A 22,402-nucleotide genomic window follows, 5' to 3' on the forward strand; every position below is an offset into this window, starting at 1 on the left:
CATTTTGTAATATTTATAATTGACAATATATACTCAAAAAAAGTGATGTTGGCAAAATTTGTATTGACTTGGAGGAGGGGAGGGGATGCTGTTTCCTGCTTCTAGAAATTCCAAATTTCTAAAGTTCATAAATTTTAGAAATTTAGAAGGATGCAATGCTAAGGATTTATTTTTGTTTTTGACTAACGCCGATCTGCAGGAGTATTGGGAACATTTTACAGGACTCAGTGATGATGGATGTGAAGATAGCGACACAGATAGTATTGCAGATCCTTCTTTTCTACCAGAAGAAGAATGTATTGGCAACAACGAGAGCGATCTTCCATCGGCAGTAGAAGAAAATGGCAACGATACTCAATTTGATGATGATGATGATCTTCCACTTTTGTCATTTCTGATTCCAAAAGCAGGTGAGGGACCTATGACCAAAAATTTCGAATGGAAATCAAGGGTGTCTAATCTCATATTAGACATAAAATCGGGATAACTATACAAAATAGTTCAATAATATGTTTTAACATAATTATTATTTGAACTTGAAAAATAGAGCCACCTATAACATAGCAAACCGAACGAGGCCAGGTACGCAGTCCGCAGCAGTCAGCAGTTTTTATCTATTGCATTATAATCATTGTCACTAATTATATTTCAGCCTCGTCTTTCGTAAATAAGTTAGTTGTAGTATCTCCATTCTTGCATCAAACATCATCCATATGAGGGAATGAGTTATGGAATAAAATGAAAATTAGGCTTATCTTTTTCGGATTTGACTTTTTAATATTGTTCTGCAATATTTTAGTCTTTTTTGTTAAGTAATAGATAGAGGCTGATAAGAAAATAAATGCCTACACATTAAAGGTTGAATTTTTTTTATTTCAAATTTTTTTTTGCAATTCAATAATAAATTATTAACTACACATCTTGATCCAAAACAGCGCGCAAGGCGATATTTTTCTTTTCTTCTATAGTAGGTGTAGTAAGACCCACAACCTTGTTTTTTCTTTTTTTTTCTTGTTGAGACTAATTTACCTCTTTGCGGTATTATTTTTCTATTACGAGGACCAAACAAATTATCTGAAGGAGCTGGTTTTTTAATCTCTTCATGCCTACTTGCAATCGCTGAAAGACTGGAGCAAGTCGGATATGTTTATATAGGATATATTTTCAACAACTTTTAATAGACTGGGTAATAAATTTGTTTTTATCTTCTCCTTTTCTTTTATAATCTCTTACTCGTCTTCTGTTTCTTTTTCTGGCATTCTAGAATTGCATCCATCAAGACCAGTTAATATACCATTCACTTCATCAGATGCCGAATTCGTATCAATAAATGGGCTATGGCCAGAAATGTCAGTATCTAAAATAACAAGAAAAAAAAGAGATAAGTAATAATGTCAATTAATTGGTCTGTGATAGATATGGTTCATTTAAAATAAGGAACAGCAATTGACATTTGTTTCATATTTCAAAATATACATCTGAAATGTCAAGTGCTCTTTCTTATTTCCAATGAACCATATAACAATAAGTAGGTACCACCACTACACCATTACTTTTTAAATAGAATAATTTTAGTAAGTAGAACAACAATAATATACCTTTTCCCATTTAAACATTTTAATTTGTACAGCTATGTAAACATGGTTTTTGCAATATCTTAATACGGACTAGTATCTCAAAAACAGCTACATATTTGCCGCCTATGCAATGGCAGCGAAAAATTGTCAAAAGCTATACAGAATTTAGTGTTATAGTGACCCGTATTCAGACTTTTTGGAAACCATGTATAATGTATTGTACTGCATTCCAGCGCTATACCAATATTAATATACAAATTTCCCATCACCTTTTTGTACCTACAAATATAAAAGATACCTACAAAAAACAACATCACCTATTAAAATGTAGGTAGGTGAAATTTTATATTTCTTTCAGATCTTTGTATTCTGAGGCTAATTCCTGTAATTTTTTTATAACATATAAATAATTATAATTTATACTATTATCAAAAATATATAATGTATATTGTATATTACCTGCATAATTTGAAGGTATTTCTAGTAGATCAGGATTTTCTCGTATGTATCTACACAATAAGTGCACATGCTTGCACATTTAATACAGGAGTCAATACATGTACATGAATATTTATGAATGCAGGTATTACATTCTATGCACTTTAAATTGCACTTACATTGAACAGTGTTATCATTCTCTTCAATTAAATATGTTTCGTAACAATTGGGTCTTGTTGAAGAAATATCCCAATAAACTCCGTTTTTAGCTACTAAGTTTGTAGAGAGCTTTTCACTTTTTTTATGACATATACGTAGTTCTTTAAATTTATTGGACAATTTTCCCTTATGAAGAACTATCAAACGATTAAACAATCTATCTTTAATAAATTTTTGAATTCTATTTATAGCCTTGTCCAGTCGCTTTATTTTACGTCCTTGGAAATAAATATACTTTATGGTCCTATGCATCCTTTCAATACTCATGTTGGTATTTAAACCACTATTTATCCTATAGCAATAGGCCCACGATTGTACATTATTTAAATAATTATCTTTAAAATATTTGCCAAACTTTTGTGTAACCGGGTCGCTCATCATTAAAGATATAAAATGTTCTAGCATGGAGTCAAATAAGCTCCCATTCATCTCTTGAAGTAGAGTTCGCAGATATTTGTATGCCATGATCTAAAACAAATACAGATTAATGGAAAAGGAAGACATTCTTCAGTTTTTAAAAGCCTATTAAGGAACTGCATGTGTTTCTATTTACTAAACATGTTTTTTGTAGAAAAAAAGAATAAAAAAATATATCCTGCATCATAAACAAAATAGTTTAGAGAATTAAAACCTCTCATGACTATATGTATGTTATCTGCTTTTCCTTGTCTTTTATCTTTGGCAAATTTTTGCGCCAGCTTCTATCTGTGTGTCAAGTACAAAATAATCTAAAAAAAAATTTTTATAAATAAACATGTATTATTTGGTATTTACTTATTTAACAAACCTAAATTGTGCAGGTTCACTAACTTCCATGCATTGTAATAAGTTTCAGCCATGTCTGACATAAACACTTTACAGCTTATTTGATAACCAATTCTTTGCCTTATGTAATGAAAGAAAATTTCTAAAACTATTCCATCTGATCTGTTAGAAATAAGAAAAGCGCATAGGAACCCCTCTCTAAGTTCATCTAGAACAAGCAAAGTATGCAATTCAAAATCATATTGATTTAGGCCATGGGTTCCATCTAAGCACACACAGTCCGAAGAGTATTTCTTAAGTACTTCTTCTTGACCTGGGTTCATAATTATTAAAACAAAATCATCTTTTTTTAGGTCCTTATAATCTATTGAATCCACCCCTTGACCTTTATAAAACAAAACACAGCCCTTAGTCTCCATTTCGGCTACCCATGCTTCTACGCTTATTGCATCATTTTGGTGTCGCACTACAGTGGAGTTTAAATTAAAGCTTCTTTCAATATTATATAGGTCTCTTCTAGTGAGCAGGTGAATCCTCTCTAATTGAGAACCTGAAAATTGGTTACTTATTTGTTAATTTACTTTATTTATATTCTCAACTACATATATTGAACAAAATATATACATAAAAAGATAACTTAAATAGTTGACAAAACTCTATATAAAATAATTATACCTACTAAGAAATAAAATACAAATTTTTACCTTGTACAGTATCCCGTGTACAATATCCGTATCAAAAATTCGGCTTTCACAGCATTAATTTGGCAAAGGGGATTTTTAAGCTTTGCAACTAATTTTTTCGGAGCCATTTCTGTAGAATGACTTTTCTTATGGAAACTAAAATCTCTTAGAAGATTGAAATTTCTTTTGCGCATCTCACATCTGTATGTGTTTTTTGGGAGCAATATCATTAACTCTATCTGTAAACAAAAATATATACCACTGAATATAATAATTCTCTAGGTTAGATTTACTAAATCTAATAAATTAAGTATTATATCCTACCTGGGTGAAATTTTTTTGCGTGTTTCCTTAAGTTGGAAAGGGTACTAAACGTTTTATCGTACTCGGAGCACTTCATAATAACAACAAAAAAAAACTATTAACAATTCAAAACATCCATCGGTATCAGAACCACACATGTAAATAGCTCCGCAAGATGTAAATAGTGCATAGCTATTTACACCTGTGATCAGAACAATAAGAAAATTCCCGCCGAATATCACCTGTTACAGCTGACAGCACTGCAGCCTGCACGCCACCTGGTATTCGGATTTATCGGATCGCAACCTTCAAACTAGGAATCGTTCTCGCATACTGTCTTTAACCGCTAGTCTGGCGAGCTTCATTTCATTCTTTTTTCACGCGTCAAATCGTACGCATCGCGTTCAACTTGACTTGTGTTTTGTTTGCAATTTATTGCGTTTTTGTGGATTTTGAGACGGGACTCTTGTATAGGTCTAGAGAGAGATCTTGCGAAAATTAGGCAGTCTTTGAGGGATTTAGGGGAAAAAACCAGTGCTCTATGTGAAGAAGTAAATCGACACACCTGGAAAAAACCCTAAGGGCCCAGGCAGTCACGTTCACACAATCGCCGCCGCCGTGCGCGGGCGCCCTCACCATCGTCGTCTTCGTCTTCCTCCTCATCCCCTGTTTCTTCGCCCGCTAGATCTCGTTCGAGATTGCGAAGCCCGTTGCACACGGCAAATAAAAGACGGCGTATTAGAAGAATAGCAGAAACAAGCAGCGAAAGTGAAAGTGGAAATGATGGGGTCGACAACCCCACCACTGACACTTTGGATTTGCTAATTTCTGATGGTAAGGGATGATTATATATTATGATTGGGTTACAATTAACGAAATTTTTGGTTCTCACTGCTTACTGTTTGTGAACACAGTGCCCTATACCTACTATTTGTGAATATAGTATGTATATAATATGTACTCTTTCCTACTGTTTGTGAACACAGTACTGGGATTAGGCTTTATAAACAGGTTTTAAACTGTTTGTGAACACAGTTTTGCTAAATCTGTAGGCCGTAAGACGAAATAGAACTGTTGGTATTGTTTGTGAATATAATACCATTTTTTGGCATACTTACAAGCTATTTTTTCTTCATAAAAAAAAAAAAATCTTTTTCCTTGTTCACAAAAAGAACCGTTAACAATACAACTGCATTAGATACCCTTCTAACAGAGTCTATATTTGGTGAAAGTGTATCAAAAATAAAAACACGTTGGAGCCCAAGCCTACAAGAAAATATGGCAAAAACTAGGACCAGTATTATTGAGAATGGTCTAGAGGATGAGGAAAGGACATCACTAATTAAAAAGGACCCACCTCCTGATAATGTTCCACTTCTTTTACCACCCAAACTGAATGGAATTATTGGTAAAGCTGTATCTGACTCGGTAGTTAAAAGGGATGACCGCCTAAGTCGAGTTCAGTTACAATTGGGAACCAGCATAACTGCCATAGGAACAGCAAAAAATTTTAAATACAGAAGGGGGGGAGGACCAGCCGTTCCTCCAACCATTATGTTGGAGGAACGTAATGGTGATGCTGGTCGATTACTTAATGATGTCCTTAACATGGAGACAACGTCACGCAGAGATCTTGTCTCGTATAACCTTGACAAAGGTGTCAAGGAGGCCCTGAAAACCTGTCCAACAGGTGAATTCCTATTTGGTACAGAGGTCGAGAAAACAGTTGAAGCCTCTAAAAATTTGGAACGTTCCATTAAAGCTTTGCAACCTGCAAAGAGGGCACCATTAACCAGCTATAACAGCAACAAAAAGAAGATCCCTTTAAACTCCTAAGAGTCTGCCCCGACTAGGGGGGTATCGAGGTGGACGAAAACAGCAGACATACAGCCTCCATCAGCCTCTAAACCGACGGAAGTATTACCAGGATCAAAGACAAGTAGAGAAGCCTCGGGTCTACAGGATGAGCACAGAGAGGCGCCGAATTTAACAGAAGAGGTAGGTAAATATGCTGGCCAATTAAAATATTATTATAACAATTGGAGACACATCACTAATAATCCATATATTTTGTCCTGTATTAAAGGTTTTAGAATTCCTTTTATTAAAAAACCTAAACAGAAAACCATGCCAAAATATCAAAAATGCTCATCGTCAGAAAGCAAAGAAATGTCTAAAACAATTAAAAAACTACTTCAATCAGGCGCCCTAAAAATAGTCCAACCCTGTAAAGATCAGTTCTTATCGAATATTTTTTTACGACAAAAACCTGATGGTTCTATGAGGTTAATTATTAATCTTAAATGTCTTAATAAATATATTAAATGTAGTCATTTTAAAATAGAAGACCACAAAATTGTCAGACAAATTATTTCAGAAAATTGTTTTATGGCAACTATTGATCTGAAAGATGCTTATAACCTAGTTCCGATTTCTAAATCTCATCAAAAGTTTTTAAGATTTGTATTTCAAAATAAAATTTATCAATATACATGCCTTCCATTTGGCCTCAACTGTGCCCCCCAATTTTTCACAAAAATTATGAAACCTGTTGTAGAACATTTAAGAAATCGTAACTGGGTTTCAGTAATCTACCTGGACGACACATTTTTACTAGGGAAATCGTTTGAAGAGTGCAAAAATAATATTTTAGCAACAATTTCTCTTTTAGAATCTTTAGGTTTCATAATAAGAATGCCAATATCTAGGGTTTCAGTATAATTCTTCAAATATGACATTGACACTTTCACAAGAAAAAAGGCACAAGTTTTATAAAATGACAGACAAATATAAATCTCTTAAATCGTGTAAAATTAGAAATTTTTCACAATTCATTGGCACTTTAACATCTTATTGCCCTGCCGTTAAATACAGTTGGTTATACACTAAAAGTTTTGAAAGATAAAAATTTTTGGCTCTTTAAAAATCGGGGGGAAATTACAACTCAAAAATGCACATTTCAGACAAATTATTAAATGATTTTAACTGGTGGTTAAACCATATAAATAATGCATACAACGCCATTGAGATTTAACATGGAGATTTTCTCTGATGCATATTCTTCAGGGTGGGGAATTTATTGCAATGGAGAAAAATCTCATAGTGTTTGAAGCAAATCTGAAATCAATCTTCATATTAATTATCTGGAACTTTTGGCTTTATTTTTCAGTCTGCAATGCTTTGCGAAACAAAAATCAAATATTAATATTTTGTGTCGAGTAGACAATACCACAGCACTTGCTTATGGTAACAAAATGGGTAGTGTCCAACACCAGAATCTTAATTCTTTAGCGAGAAATATATGGCAATGGTGTGAGAAGAGGAACCTTTTTATCTTTGCCGCATATATTAAATCCTCAGATAATGTTGAAGCCGATAGGGAATCAAGGCTGCTAAATATTGAAACACAGTGGGAATTGAGTAATAAAGCTTTTAAAATAATTTGTCAACATTTTAAAACTATTCCAGAAATTGATCTCTTTGCTAGCAGAACTAACAAAAAATGCAATAAATATGTCTCCTGGTTTAAAGATCCAGGATCTTGTGCGGTTGACGCATTTACCCTCAATTGGGAAAATTTAAAATTTTATGCATTCCCACCATTTAGTATGATTTTGCGCACACTACAAAAAATTAAAGATGACAATGCTGAAGGAATACTTGTGGTTCCAAACTGGCCCTCACAACCTTGGTTCCCTATATTTTCTTCTATGCTAATAGATGAGCCAATATATTTTAAACCAACAAAAATCCTTCTTTCTTCCTTCAACAGAATCCCACATCCACTTTGGAGGAACCTTACCCTGGTGGCAGGAATTTTATCCTGGTGGACATTTTGTAGATGTAATCATATAGACCCATTTAATATATAAATTCCTACAGTTCTTCAGTTTTTGTCCAACCAGTTCGATAAAGGGGCCTCTTACGGCACTTTAAATAGCTATAGGTCAGCTCTTGCTCAAATAGCTACTCCAGACCTAGCTAATGATCATCGGATAAAAAGGTTTTTTAAAGGGTTATATAATCTCAGACCAAGCCTGCCTAAATATAATAATACTTGGGATCCAGCAATAGTCATTAATCACATAAACACCAATCTAGCAGAAAATAATATTTTAAATCAAAAGATCTGTCTTAGAAGTTATCAGTTTTATTAGCTTTAACAACTGGTCAAAGAGTTCAAATTATATGCAGCATTAAATTAACTAACGTAATTATTTCAGACAACGAAATTATTGTAAAAATTCCTGAAAGAATTAAAACACCCGGTCTAAATAGGTTTCTTTAAACAAAACTTAAAGATTTGTGTTGCTACAACTATGATTCACTATTTAAAAGTAACAAAGAAGATTCGACCTAACTCCTCAAAAAACCTTTTTATTACCTATAAAAAACCATTTCACGATGCTACCTCGCAATTTATCAGCCGGTGGATAAAAAATATCCTCCACAAAAGTGGTCTTGATACGTCTATGTTTACTACCCACAGTACTAGGCACGCATCAACATCAGCTGCCCGCAAGGGTTTTGATATTATTAGGCGTGCAGCTGGTTGGATAGAAACCTCGAAGGCGTTTGCAAACTTTTACCAAAGGCCTCTTACCAAAGAGAACAACTTTTCTCTAACCATCTTAAGTGGCTAGTAAAAAGTATATGATATTATAAAATTATATCAATTTTGAATTTCATTAATATTTAGCATTAGAATTAAGAATACAATATATATTATTAATAAGTTTTTGTTATTATAGAGTTCCAATTATGTTAAAAATTGAATATTATGTTTATTACTAGTTGGGTGTTAAGTGTTATTCAAAAACGTATAAGTATACAAAAAACGTTTCATCTTTTTTTGGTAATAAATCACAAACGAATGATTGTTGCATATAATTCTTTAAACAACTACAACCAACTTATTTACGAAAGACGAGGCTGAAATATAATTAAAAGATTAAACGAACTTACCTGTAAGTGAAGTTCAATCTTAATTATATGAAGGCCTCGTCCGAGTAAATAAGTCCCACCCTACCCATTCCCATAAAATATGCAACAAATACATATCTTTAAACAGAATGAAATGAAGCTCGCCAGCCGATGAGTGTAAAGGGGTCGGGGGTGAGCAGGTAGATGTTTTGTTTCTCTGTCTTTAAATGCATGTGGTTTGATGCAAGGATGGAGATACTACAACCAACTTATTTACTCGGACGAGGCCTTCATATAATTAAGATTGAACTTCACTTACAGGTAAGTTCGTTTAATCTTTTAATTATGTCACATATTGTATATAGTTAAGTTTGTATAAATAGGAGAAAATTACGTTATTAAAGACAGTACTAAACTGACCGCAGTAGTATTCATCTAAATATCCTTAAGGGCTAAAACCCCCTATAAGTTAATCGACTAGAAGTGCTTCACAACAGTTAAAGAGTTTGTCAAGAAATAATCTAGCAATTTTTTTTCTCTTCATGGTCCTTCGAGCCTAAAAAAAAAACAACCAGCGACCGAAAACTCCAAGCAACTTCATCAACTTTAGTAACTCAAGCAATTTAAGTACCATAAAAAAAATCATTGGTTTGGCGTAAGCTTATTTTCTGACCTCACGGCTAACAGGGGATAAGTTAAGCGTAAAATAATTATTTTGTGCGACCAGTCTTACGGGTAACCACAAAATAATTGTACCAAAAAACTTTCTTATTTCACTTAATTTATTTTCTGAACAGTCTCACGGCTAACAGGGAATAGGTTAAGTGGGAAATAGTTATTTTCTACGACCAGTCTCACGGCTAACGTAGGAAATATCTATTACTCACATTTATAAAATAATTACCTACTCTCGCGACCAGTACCCTAACAGGCGCTAACGCAAGGTAGTAAAATGTCAAAAATTAATACATTTTGGTATTTTTTTTATGGCACGAAAACAGCTGAATAGAAAACAAAGACAACAAAGAAGACTTATAAAATTAGCCAAACTGAACTTTATTGACACAGAGATAAAAATAAAGTTACATCCATCAGGACTCCCTGTAACACCATCCATAGAAGAAACATTAGTACTCCCTGTAACACCAGCCATAAAAGAAAAACCTAGTGAAAACAAACAACAACAACCGTCACAATTTGCAGAAGATATTGAGTTAGAGCTACACATCGATAGCCAAATAGTAGAAGACATAGAGATTCAATTACAACCTTCAGGGTTACTCGAAACTCCCACGATTACACCTTTGAAAAATAAATTCCGTTTTCCTTAATTTCCATTTCCTGAAGGATATAATAATATTTAAAAAAAAAAATATATATATATATATATATATATATATATATATTTATATATAAAAAAATATATATTTATATATATATATATATATATATATATATATATATATATATATATAAAAAGCAAGACAAAAAAAATAAGAAAAGCTAAATCCAAAAGGAACCAATCAAGGGAACAATCAATCGATCAAAAAGCAAGCAATCAACCTGTCAGTCAAGCAAGCAAACAACCAATCAAATAATCCAGCAGTCAATTAATCTTCAATCGAAAAATCATCAACAATCAATAGGGAAGATTTAAACAAGTTAGCAACCGAGCAGCAGAATCGAGGGCAAGAAATCTTATGAATCATAAACAAAACAAAAAAGGACCCACTAGATAGAAAAACTGAAAAATACTTTAGTTCTAAAAAGACACAGATCAACAAAATATGGAGAGAAATTCTAAAAACACATCAAGAAATCGAAGAGACAGACTGTAAAGAACACAATCATCATAAAACAAATTACTTTGAACAGCTGTCAAAAGTTTACAATGATGCGATAAAAACTCTTAAGGACATGCAACAAAAAATTATTCAACCAAGCCTATCAGCAAACCAGCAACAACAATCAGCATTATGTCAAGCTCAAATCAAACCAGTACCAAACCGTCTGAAAGAAGAACAAATTTTCTTAAGACAAATGACAGAACTATTGAATAAAAGCAGCATCGAAATAGCTTCAAACACATTGTCAATTAACAGGCGCCAGCAACTAATCTCAAAAATCCCCAAAAAAATGGGAATTAATATCAGAAATATTCTTGGAACTAGAAGTTCAAGATCTTCAGTCTTCAGTGGAAGACTGTACGTATACAGAATTAGAAGAACACCATGAAAAGGTGATACTTGAGCTTGAGTCATCGTCAACTGTATCAAAAACAAGCAACATTATGCTACCAAAAGTAAAATTACCATTTTTTGACGGGCGATATGATGAGTGGACAACATTTAAGGATATATTTACCAAAGTGATACATGAAAGCGACTTATCAAACACAGAGAAAATGCAATATCTCAAAACTCTCCTTAGAGGAGAAGCCAGCCGCCGCATTCAGCCTCTCCAAATAAATGAAAATAATAACAATACTAGCTGGAACCTTTTAAATGACAGATATAACAATAAGCGACTTACAGCAACTAATAAAATACGGGAATTTCCGGCGTTCCAACAAGAATCAGCATACCAATTAAAAAAGTTACATGATACAGTAACTGAATGCCTAAAGGCATTAGACAATTTGAACATTGAAACTTCCTTATGGGATCCAATAGTAAACGTCATCATAATTAAAAAATGGGATGCCGAGACAAACAGACTATACGAACAATTTCTTGAAAATCCAAAATACACATAAACTGATAAATTCCTACAAACAAGAATTTAGTCTCTTGAAGCTGTAGGACAAAACAAAAATAAAATAGAATACCCAGCCAATAAGAGGTGGACATCACCTAAATCAGGGTGTAAATACTGCAAAGAACAACATTCTCTACAAGTATGCCCAAAATTTCAAGCACTACAACCACAAGCCAGATCCAAATTTATAAAAGAAGAAAAAATATGTGCAAATTGCCCTAACCATACAGCTGAAATCAGATGCACTTCAGCATATAGATGCCTGAAATGTAAAAAATTTCATCATACACTGCTACATATTGATGCATATCAAACCCAAACAAATAATAGACATCAAGCATTCCGTCAAGAAGCATATCAAAACCAATCAATAGACAGCAACAATCAACAATTCGTCAGATCAACAGAAGAGACAATTATCAAGCGAATCAACAATCAACAACAAGCCACGTAGGGAGACAAAAGAAGATGGTTATCTTAGCAACAACAATTATAAGAGCTCAAAATGCACATGGCTGCGATAAACTATTGCGAGTATTAATTGATCCAGGCTCTCAATCAACATTCATAACTGAAGAGGCATCAGCCCTATTAAATCTCCCACGACAAAGAATATCGGCAGAAGTATCTGGAGTAGGAGCAGAAACTACACAAACATCAAAATGGATGATAAAAATAACAATTAAACCACGGTGGTCAAGCATATTTTCTATTACGGCTCCATGCCTTGTTTTACCCAAACTAACTCGCACACTCCCAAATGAAATCTTTCAAATCGATATTAAGGAAATGCAAAATATAATGTTGGCTGATCCCAATTTCTACCGGCCAGGGCCAATAGACATCATATTGGGAGCAAAAGAATATGGTGAAATCATCTTAGATGGATAAGAAAAACAGATGATGGACTCCTTGGTCAAAACACAGAACTGGGACGGATCATGTTGGGAAACATACATAAACAACAAAAACGAGAAGTAGGTACAAGTTCTCAGCTTGACAACATGTATTGACGAAGATGAACAATTAACAAAATTCTGGGAAATAGAAGAAGTTAGTCAGAAGCAAACATTGTCGGAGGAGGAACAATTTTGTGAACGACATTATAATAAAAATACTGTAAGAAACCCAGATGGAACATATACCGTCCTTTTAACCTTATAACCTAACCGATTTTAACCTTATTGTAATTACAGAGTCATGGCTGACTCGCGATATTGATAGTGATGCTGTACGCATCCCTAATTACAAACTAATAAGAAATGATCGACAAAATTATAGAGGTGGTGGTATTGTTGCCTTTGTTCAGAGCAGATTAACTTATGAAATTCTTTTGTCTGAAATGTATGAAATACCTCCAAATTCTAATATTCAAAGTTTTTTCTTAACATTAGAGGAAACACTAATTGATATGTTTTCTAGTTTTAACCATATAACCTGCCTCGGGGACTTTAATATTGATGTTTCCAAAGCTTATGACAATCATGCACGCCAATTAATCTCTTTGTGTGAGACTTTTAATCTAAAGCAGGTTATAGCTGAGCCGACTCGTATTTTTAATGGCACCAGCTCTATTATCGACCTTATTTTTACTAATCAGCTAAATATTTTAGAGAGTGGCATTATTAACTCTACGTTTTCCGATCACTTTGGCATTTTCTTTGAATTTAGTGGTATGGTGCCGGAAGTGCTTTCTAAAGTCGTGACCTATAGACCCCTAAAAAATATAAACTTAGATAACTTCCAGGCCGATCTAGAGGCCATTCTATTTCATCTTATATATGATTATCAATCTATTGACGACAAAGCAAAATTTTTAAATACCAGCCTAATAAAATTGTTTGATACCCATGCTCCTGTTAAAACATTTACAGTGCGAAAAAAGAGAAACTCTTCTTGGTTGACAGACAATATAAAACTTCTTCAAAAACTGAGAGATAAAGCGCTAAAAGATTTCAAAACAAGTAAATTGCCTGCAAAGTGGGAGTATTACAAGCAACTTAGGAACTATACCACCACAGCCGTTAGAGCAGAAAAAAAAGCTTTTTATAGAAATAAATTTAGGAACTGTACATATGGGAAAAAATGGAGTGAATTAAGAAAAATATTACCTTGTAAGCAAAAACAGATTCCTGGAGCTTTTAAGAATCCCGATAATTTCAACAATTATTTTGTTGACAGCAGTAAGGTACCTAGCAGCGATAATAGTCAGGAAATAATTAATTTTTATAAAAATAATTCCTTGCCCGTTTCAAGTTTATTTTTATTTCGCACAGTGAGTTATAATGATATATGTTCTATTTTATTTAGCATTAAATCCAAAGTATTTGGTATCGACAATCTTAATATAACATTATTTCATATGTGCTGCCCTTTTATAATACCTTTTATATTGCATATAATTAATAAATGCATTGAAAGCAGCTATTTTCCCAAATGTTGGAAAGAGGCCTTTGTGATGCCATTGCCAAAGGTAAATAATCCAACAAATTTTAATCAGTTTAGATCCATTAGTATTCTGCCTATATTTTCAACAATTCTTGAAAGAATCTTAGACACTCAAATTCGAAATTTTTTAAATGCTAATGATATCTTGCCCCCTAAACAGTCTAGGTTTAGTAAGAACTTCAGTTGTGCTTCAGCAATGGCGGATGTTATTGATGACATCATAAGATCTAGGGATGGTGGTATGATTTTCTGCCCTTGTTCTATTGGACTATACGAAAGCCTTTGATTTTGTTAATCACAAAATTTTAAAGTCTATATTTCACTATATAGGTTTTTCTGATAAAGCTATTAATTTCATTAATTCTTATTTAAGCGGTAGGGTGCAGCGAGTCAAGGTAGAGGAAAATGTATCTGAACCCTTGGAAGTTGATAATGGCGTGCCTCAGGGTGGTAAAGTCATCCATAGTCCCGCATTCATAAAATCTTTCGAACACTGCAAACATCTTCTAATGAATGCCCCTATCTTACAATATCCTGTTACAGGTTAAAATTGGCATTTTGTGCTCATTGTTGGAAGCACTGATTATGGTTATATTTTCAAAATAGATATTTTACAAATATTACTGATTGGTACTAGTGATGCCCTCTCTGTAATAGCCTCCCAAGTAACCCATAGTTCTGTTCTCTAGCCATTTCAAATTACAGTATTCTTTTTTTTTTAATGACACAATTAGTCTTGTACATTCCAACTTTCTATTGTACTGGTTGTTAATGAAATGTTATTTATACTCTTATAAAACCCGGTTCTGGACTAAAGAAATATTTTAGAATTTAAATTATATCCAATATTGATTATTCCATACTTTATTTATTTCTTTTATAATGAATAATGATTAATTGGGCATGTACAATTGTGTATGTTGTACTATCCATAGTACAATAGCTGATTTTGGCTTGACCATACCAGATATGCTGTTTGATTTTACTCGGACTGACCTATCTAATTTTTGTCTCTTTTTATCTTATGTAAATATTAGTTTTCTTGGAAGATGGCAAGAAGTTACTGGTCTAGGGAAAATCGAAATTGAGTGTCATAGTGACACATATTTTCATTGCCAACTTCCTTGGGCCATAAATTTAGTTATTTATTTTTTTATAAAGGGTTTTATGGTACTTATAAAAAAAGTTAAGTTATTTTCGATTGGCAATACATTTTGTGCGTGATTGCTTAAATACGGGTTTGACCTCTGCGGTCGTTCTCTTTTTCCAGACCGCCATCATGAAGTGAAGAGTGCTTTAGTTCTTTTTGAAATTCGTGTGAATTTTACCCATATGGGGATATAATTGACTAAATGTGGTGATAGTAAATCAACTTTTTGGGCGTAATGCTATAATTTGTTTTTTTGTTGAATTTACTCGCCTTTATGGCGATTTAAAACCTAATAATTTTTCACGTGCCCTCGAACATCGGCAAAATGGCGGTCCGTCCTGATTGGCATTGGCAGGGGATAATTTAATTAACAAAGCTACAAAACATGGATTTTGGACGGATTTTTTTTTGTACGGACCTGATTTCTTCATGCCACATGGTACTTTTGTTTTGGGGTTATGTACTCTACTGGCTCTAATCTAGAGGAGATTTTAAACAACTTTGAGCTAACTTCTAACCTGGACCACTACCAGAGCTTGGCGTATTGTGAGGTGGAAGAGGTGAAGCTTGGAAGCCTGCAGTTTTTCTTCAACTGGGAATTGGATGTCTGGGAGAGTCTCGAATCTGAAGTAGTCTACTGTGTGTGAAGCTAAGTGACACAACACAACATTTTTTTTTATTCACTTATTTTATTTAATTTTTTTTATCACAACTTTTATCTATTAAGTTGAGATACATACATATATGACTTTACAATCTGAGCGCAGTGAAGCCGAATTGTGGTGGTTATTTATTTATTTTCTACTCCTAAGATGTCAAATTTTCTCAGATTAGCTAGTAAATATTAGAGTAAAATAATAAAAGGGTAATTTTGATTGGGGAAGCTTTAACAGTTAGGGTTTTCTTTTTTTTTTGCTTAGGTCAATGTCCGTGGCGGGATATACCGGGCCACGTAAATTGTTAGTTTAATTCGAATTGAAGCTTCATTCCCCAAAAGGTTCGGGTGTAACATAATTTATTTTATTTTGACAACCACACTTTTGATTGCGTTTTTCTTTTTTAGATATATTTCTTATAGACCATGCTTATAAGAAATATATATAAGCATGGTCACGAATGACAGTGCGCGATTTTGGAAAATTTAATTTTATGGCACGTTATCTGTTGACAACTTTGTTTTTCTTTTAATTAGAAACTTAAACGTTGTGGTTCCTTATTACCAACTTAAATAATTATTCCTCTTTAAGATAAATAAAATAACATAACATAATTTGCTGTGATAATCAAGACTTAAATAAATTGTTATTTTCTGTTGTTATTTTGTTTTTCACTTGATTTGAGTAAGTTAGAATATTATAGGTAATTTGAAAACAATAGTGTATACCGACTTGACCTTGATTTTGTTTTCCAAGTTTCGTTTTGAACTTGTCTAAATAAATTTTGATAAATATTGGGCGTCCATTGGGATTATATAAAATCCAAAACTTGGTGGCGCCATACTGACTTTGACATTTATTTGGGTAAATCTTGGGTAGTTACTACCTTAGAAATTTTGGTTCATTTGGTTGAGAAACAAGCTAGAACCGACATCGGCTTGAGCTAGCAGCATTATGGAGGATTCCTTCTCTGGGCGTTTCAGGTAAGAGGGGTTAGGTTCCTCCGGGCATCAAACAACTTTTGGAGACCCTCTTAAAGCCATAAACCATTCACTATTTTTAGTACTTCTTTTATTTTGATTAACTTGGGCATTCATCGGTTCCCCCATTTCATTTAATTGGGAAAAAAAAAGTATAACAATCCTGATTTCGAAAAGCCATTCATTCTAACTACCTACGCTAGTAATTTTGCCATAGGTGCCGTATTATCACAAGGTGACGTCCCTAACGATAAGCCTGTTGCTTATGCAAGCCGAACCCTTAACGATAGCGAATGCAAATACTCCACTATTGAGAAGGAACTCCTAGCGATCGTCTGGGCATGTAAATATTTTCGCCCATATCTTTTTGGGAAAAAGTTTAAAATATATAGCGACCACAGACCCCTTGTCTGGTTATTCAGTCTAAAAGAACCTAACAGTAAATTAGTTAGATGGTGTCTTCGTTTAGAAGAGTTCGATTATGAAATTATCTATAAAAAGGGCCCCCAAAATACAAATGCTGATGCCCTCTCTCGCATTCAAATCAATGCTTGTGAAAACGAAAGTATTGTAAACAACCCTGGTAAACAAGATATAGATGAATTCTTAAATGACCTTTGCAACGAAGCATTAAAAAACATGAATCTTGAACATCCTACCCACCATAACATCATACCCCCACAAAGTTCTAATACAGTATTACCCAAAATAAATATAATAGAAAATATTCAAACCAGACCACCCCAAACCAAACTTCGTAAAAGACTTGAAGAAGCACAAAACACCTTAGCCCCACCACACTCTTCTAGCGATCCCAACATAATAAACGAAGGCATTACAATTTTGGAAGACATAATTAACAACAAATCCCACCAAATAATAATTTCTAAAAATCCCTATAATAAATTAAACATTAAACAAGAACAGTTTGGAAATAATAAAATACTTCATGTAAAAATTCCTAACTCTAACTCTAATGATTCTCTTATCATTGATTTATTAAAAAATTACACTAAGGAAAACAAAATATTTTATCTTTACTTCTATGATGATTCGATGTACGAGTCATGCTAATCAAATATCAGCACGAAGGCAAATGCAACCATCGTGGCATTAATGAGACATTAGAAAAACTTAAACGTAATTATTACTGGCCGTCAATGAAAGCAGATGTAACAAAATATATAAATGATTGTGATATTTGCCAAACCAGCAAATATGCAAGAAAAAATCCAATCCCGTCCCTCTGGTATTAACAGAAACTGTCGGAAAACCTTTTCAACTAATTAACATTGACATTTTTAAATTTGATAACCAAGATTTTTTAACTATTATAGACGCTTTTACAAAATTAGGATAGGCTTTCCCTATCCAAGGAAAAACAGCTATTGAAATCGCTAATGCCCTTATTCAGTACTTTTCCTTTTATGGTATTCCTGACAAACTTACCATGGACAATGGCACATAATTTAAAAACGATACTGTTAAAGAGCTTCTGCGTGCTCATAAAATTAATGTACATTTTACCACTCCACCACGAATCGCCATTGGCCATACAAATTCTAGAGATCCAAGTAATCTTTTAGAATCGACATTTTATAACGAGTATGTTATAAATCATAAAGATAGAGTTAAACATCTTTACGAAAATATAACACAAAATTTATTAGATAAAAAACAAAAAGTCATAGGAAAAAACAATAAACTAGGTCCCAATCAAACTCAATTCAAAAAAGGAGATAATGTTTACAAAGTTAATAATTCTAGAAATAAAAAATATAACAAATTTAAAGGCCCCTTTCAGATTTTAGAGCTCCTTAACAGAAATAAAGTTAAGATTAAAAACCTTATTAACAACAAAATATTAACAATTCACATAAAAGAATTGAAATTACCCCCTGTTGTTACAGAATCTTCCAGCTCGCAGGTGCCGAACTAGCAACCCCTAACTTCCATAAAATTAATCAAAATCCAGGACTCCTTCCCCTAAAAATTGGTAATGCTCAAAACATAGCTGACTATTGGTCTTTTGTTGAAATATTAGACGTAAGTGACATCATTAAAGAATTTAACTCCCCCGAAAATCATTATTTCCAATTACAATCTTCCATAAAAAACACATCCCCTAATTATAATCATTTTCTAAACTCTTTTAATTTGATCGCGTCTCTAAAAAACAAAATCAATATACAGATAACACAAATCAACCCTTTCTATTCATTTTCACGTACCAAGAGAGGTCTCATTAACGGTTTAGGATCTATAGTCAAATCCTTGACTGGAAACTTAGATCAAAACGATGCTGAAAGATATGACAACGCTATTAATACTATAACAAATAATGAGAATAAAGTTAAAACACTTCTCAAAGAGCAAATTACTCATAGAAATCATTAATAAATTTTATAAATATTAGCAAGAATTTAACATAAAACCAACAAATTTTAGAAAAACATATTAGGCAGATAGACACGATTATTAAACAAATTCAAAACAATAACACAATTTCTTATGGTTACTTTACAAGCCAAATAATTTTATCTTAAGTAATCAATGCTTTTCAAAACATCTACGATATTCTAGAAAATGTCGGTATAGCCATCACATTTTCAAAATTAAATATATTTCATCCTTCCATAGTAAACCCTAATGACCTTTTAAATGAAATCATATCTATAACACCACACTTAACATACAATAAACTTCCTTTCACTGCCACATTGGAAAATTTATTGCTTTTTGAAAAAATTATTGAAATTAAAAGTTACGTAAAAGAAAACAAAATTACATTCATCATACAAGTACCTATAGTCGAAATAAAAAACTATGTATTGTATCGTCTATATCCCCTCCCAGTTCCCTTTAAAAATACCTTTCAAATCATCATTCCACCTCATTTTAAATGAAGTTAGCTATATTGCATTTGACACAAAGTGCCAAGAAATAACGCCACAACACTTTATATGCAAAGAAAGCAGCCCTATGAGCATAGGAATTAATCCTCCATGCGAAGTAAACCTACTATCGGATGCAAAAAAAAACATAAATTGCCAAATTGTCGAGACAAAAATTAATAACCTAAAAATCCAAAAGTTAGAAGAAGAAAAATGGATGTTGATAACACCTAACGAAACAATCGCAAACCAACAATGTGGAGCTAACAAAGAAAACATACCTTTAAAAGGAACCTATGTATTAGAATTCCCGCCTAACTGTACCATTCAAATAGAAGACCACCTCCTTAGGAACTACCACCTGAAAGAACAAACAAAATTCCAGAACATTCAGCTGCCTAAACTCATTTTTAAAGCCAACCTGAATCCTAATTATATAGAAATCCCGCCCTTTAAAATGGATTAACTAAACCTTGAGGACATTGAAAATATACCCAGTATCATTGCCCAAGAAAAGGAACAACTGAAGGAAGCCCTACTCTTTGACGGACCTCTTCATATACAGCCCATCTGCATTTGGACCCTGTTAATATATATTATTATTCTCAGCTTCATAGGATACCAAGTCAGAAATACTCCAAGATGCTACCCAAACTTCTAGAAGATGCCAACCGCTCTCCTTCACCCGAAGCCACAACCAGTCAGCCTCAAATCATCATCTAAGTTCCCCTGCATCCCCAGGTTCACCTCTACGAAGGAAGGAGTTACACGCTACCAATCTGCCTATCCATTTACCTATTGATTTACTTATTTGATTACTAAGCAAACCAACACTATAAATATATGTAATGCCTTGTCATTAAGAACATAATTACATTACTATTAAGTTACTGTTCAAGTTAAGCTAGATTATAAGTTGTAATTTCCGCTCTTGAATAAATAATTTTTGAAAAAAGTTATTTTCGTGTTGACTACATTTAACTAGGAGAAAAAGGCAAACCTGTGCACAAACTGCTTGAGGCCAGGACACCGCACTGTAGAATGTCGATCGCTTCATACCTGTAGAAAATCCAACGCAAACACCATTCCCTCTTGCATAATGATAACCCCGTTTCCTGTTTTAATTCCCCTCAACAAAAATCAGCTCCTCGCTTAATAAATACCCAAGAAAATAATTCCTAATCTTGCTCAATTGCCAATTTTAACCCAGGTAATTGTAGTAATAAAGTAATAGTTTCTTTTATTCCTTATTCTCCTCCTGGCAATTCTTATGATATTTTATTACTTTTGGCTTTCAAAAATAAAACAAAAAAAATGAAAAAAATCCACGAAAAAACCCGGTTCTTATTCCCATACATGAATTTTTATGGGATCCGATATTTTCCTTTATATTGTGGCACTCGTATAAATCGTGGAAAATTTTATCATAAAGCTTTTTTACTAGTTTTTGAATGGTCTTTAACCAGAAGAAAGAAATTTTAAACTCGGTGCATATTTTGAAAAAATGTTCATTTTGACCCTGGGTTTTGTTCGAAAATCGAAAAATGCAAAGAAGTAGGTTTTCTGTTCATTTTAGAGTCGAATTGGTAATAATCTTTTTTAAAGGTATTTTGAAGTAGTACAGGATTGAAAAATAAAAAAATTTAAATTTTTCCATAGGGCTCTTGATAATTCGATATTTATGTCTAATAGTTTTTCCCAATTTTCTCCGATTCTATAATAGCTCGATTCTATAATATAATAACCGATTCGTTTAGACAGACCGATAGCTCTTAATATTCCCAAGGACCTTTTATTTTATACAAAAAGTTGTCAGAGTTATAGTTTATTTATAAAAAAAATAAAAACCATTTTTTCGAAATTTTTCGTGACCCTTTCGATTTTCTACCAAAAAAAAATTTTTTTTCTTGGGTTTTTTTACTGGAAATTGTTAGCTTAGGAATTACTTTAAAATTTGCCAATAATCATTTTTAGAAAAAAAATGGTACTACGAAAAAACATGTTTTCTTTTCTTCTTTCCACATTTTTACTAATATCTCGGCTGCTATAACTTCGATTCAATTCGTTGATGGTATCTTTTATTCCTGTTTCTTCTCCTGGCAATTCCTTTTATATTTCATTACAATAGGCTTTTAAAAATAATACTGAAGAATCAAAAAAATCTACCTAAAAACCCTTTTGCCCTATCTCAATACATAGATTCCTATGGGATCTAATGTTTTCTTTTTATTTTGTGTCACTTTTATCAATCTTGGAAAATTTTTTCATAAAGTTTTTTCACTAGTTTTGGAATGATCTTTAAGCAAAAAAAAATAAATTTTGAATTCTGAAAATATTTTGAAAAAATGCTCATTTTGGTCCCTGATTTTGCTTCAAAATCGAAAAATGCAAAGAAATAGGTTATACGTTCATTTTAGAGAAAAATTAGTAATAAACTTTTTTAAAGGTAGTCTGAACTGGTACAGTATAGAAAAATAAAAAATTTAATAAATAATAATAAAATAAAAATATTTTTCATAGGGCTCTTGATAATTCGATATTTATATGTATAGTGGTTTTTTCAAATTTTCTCCGATTCTGTGATAGATAGAGTCAATTCGTTTTCACAC

This window comes from Anthonomus grandis, chromosome 17, assembly GCF_022605725.1.
Source record: "Anthonomus grandis grandis chromosome 17, icAntGran1.3, whole genome shotgun sequence".
NCBI classification, from domain to species: domain Eukaryota; kingdom Metazoa; phylum Arthropoda; class Insecta; order Coleoptera; family Curculionidae; genus Anthonomus; species Anthonomus grandis.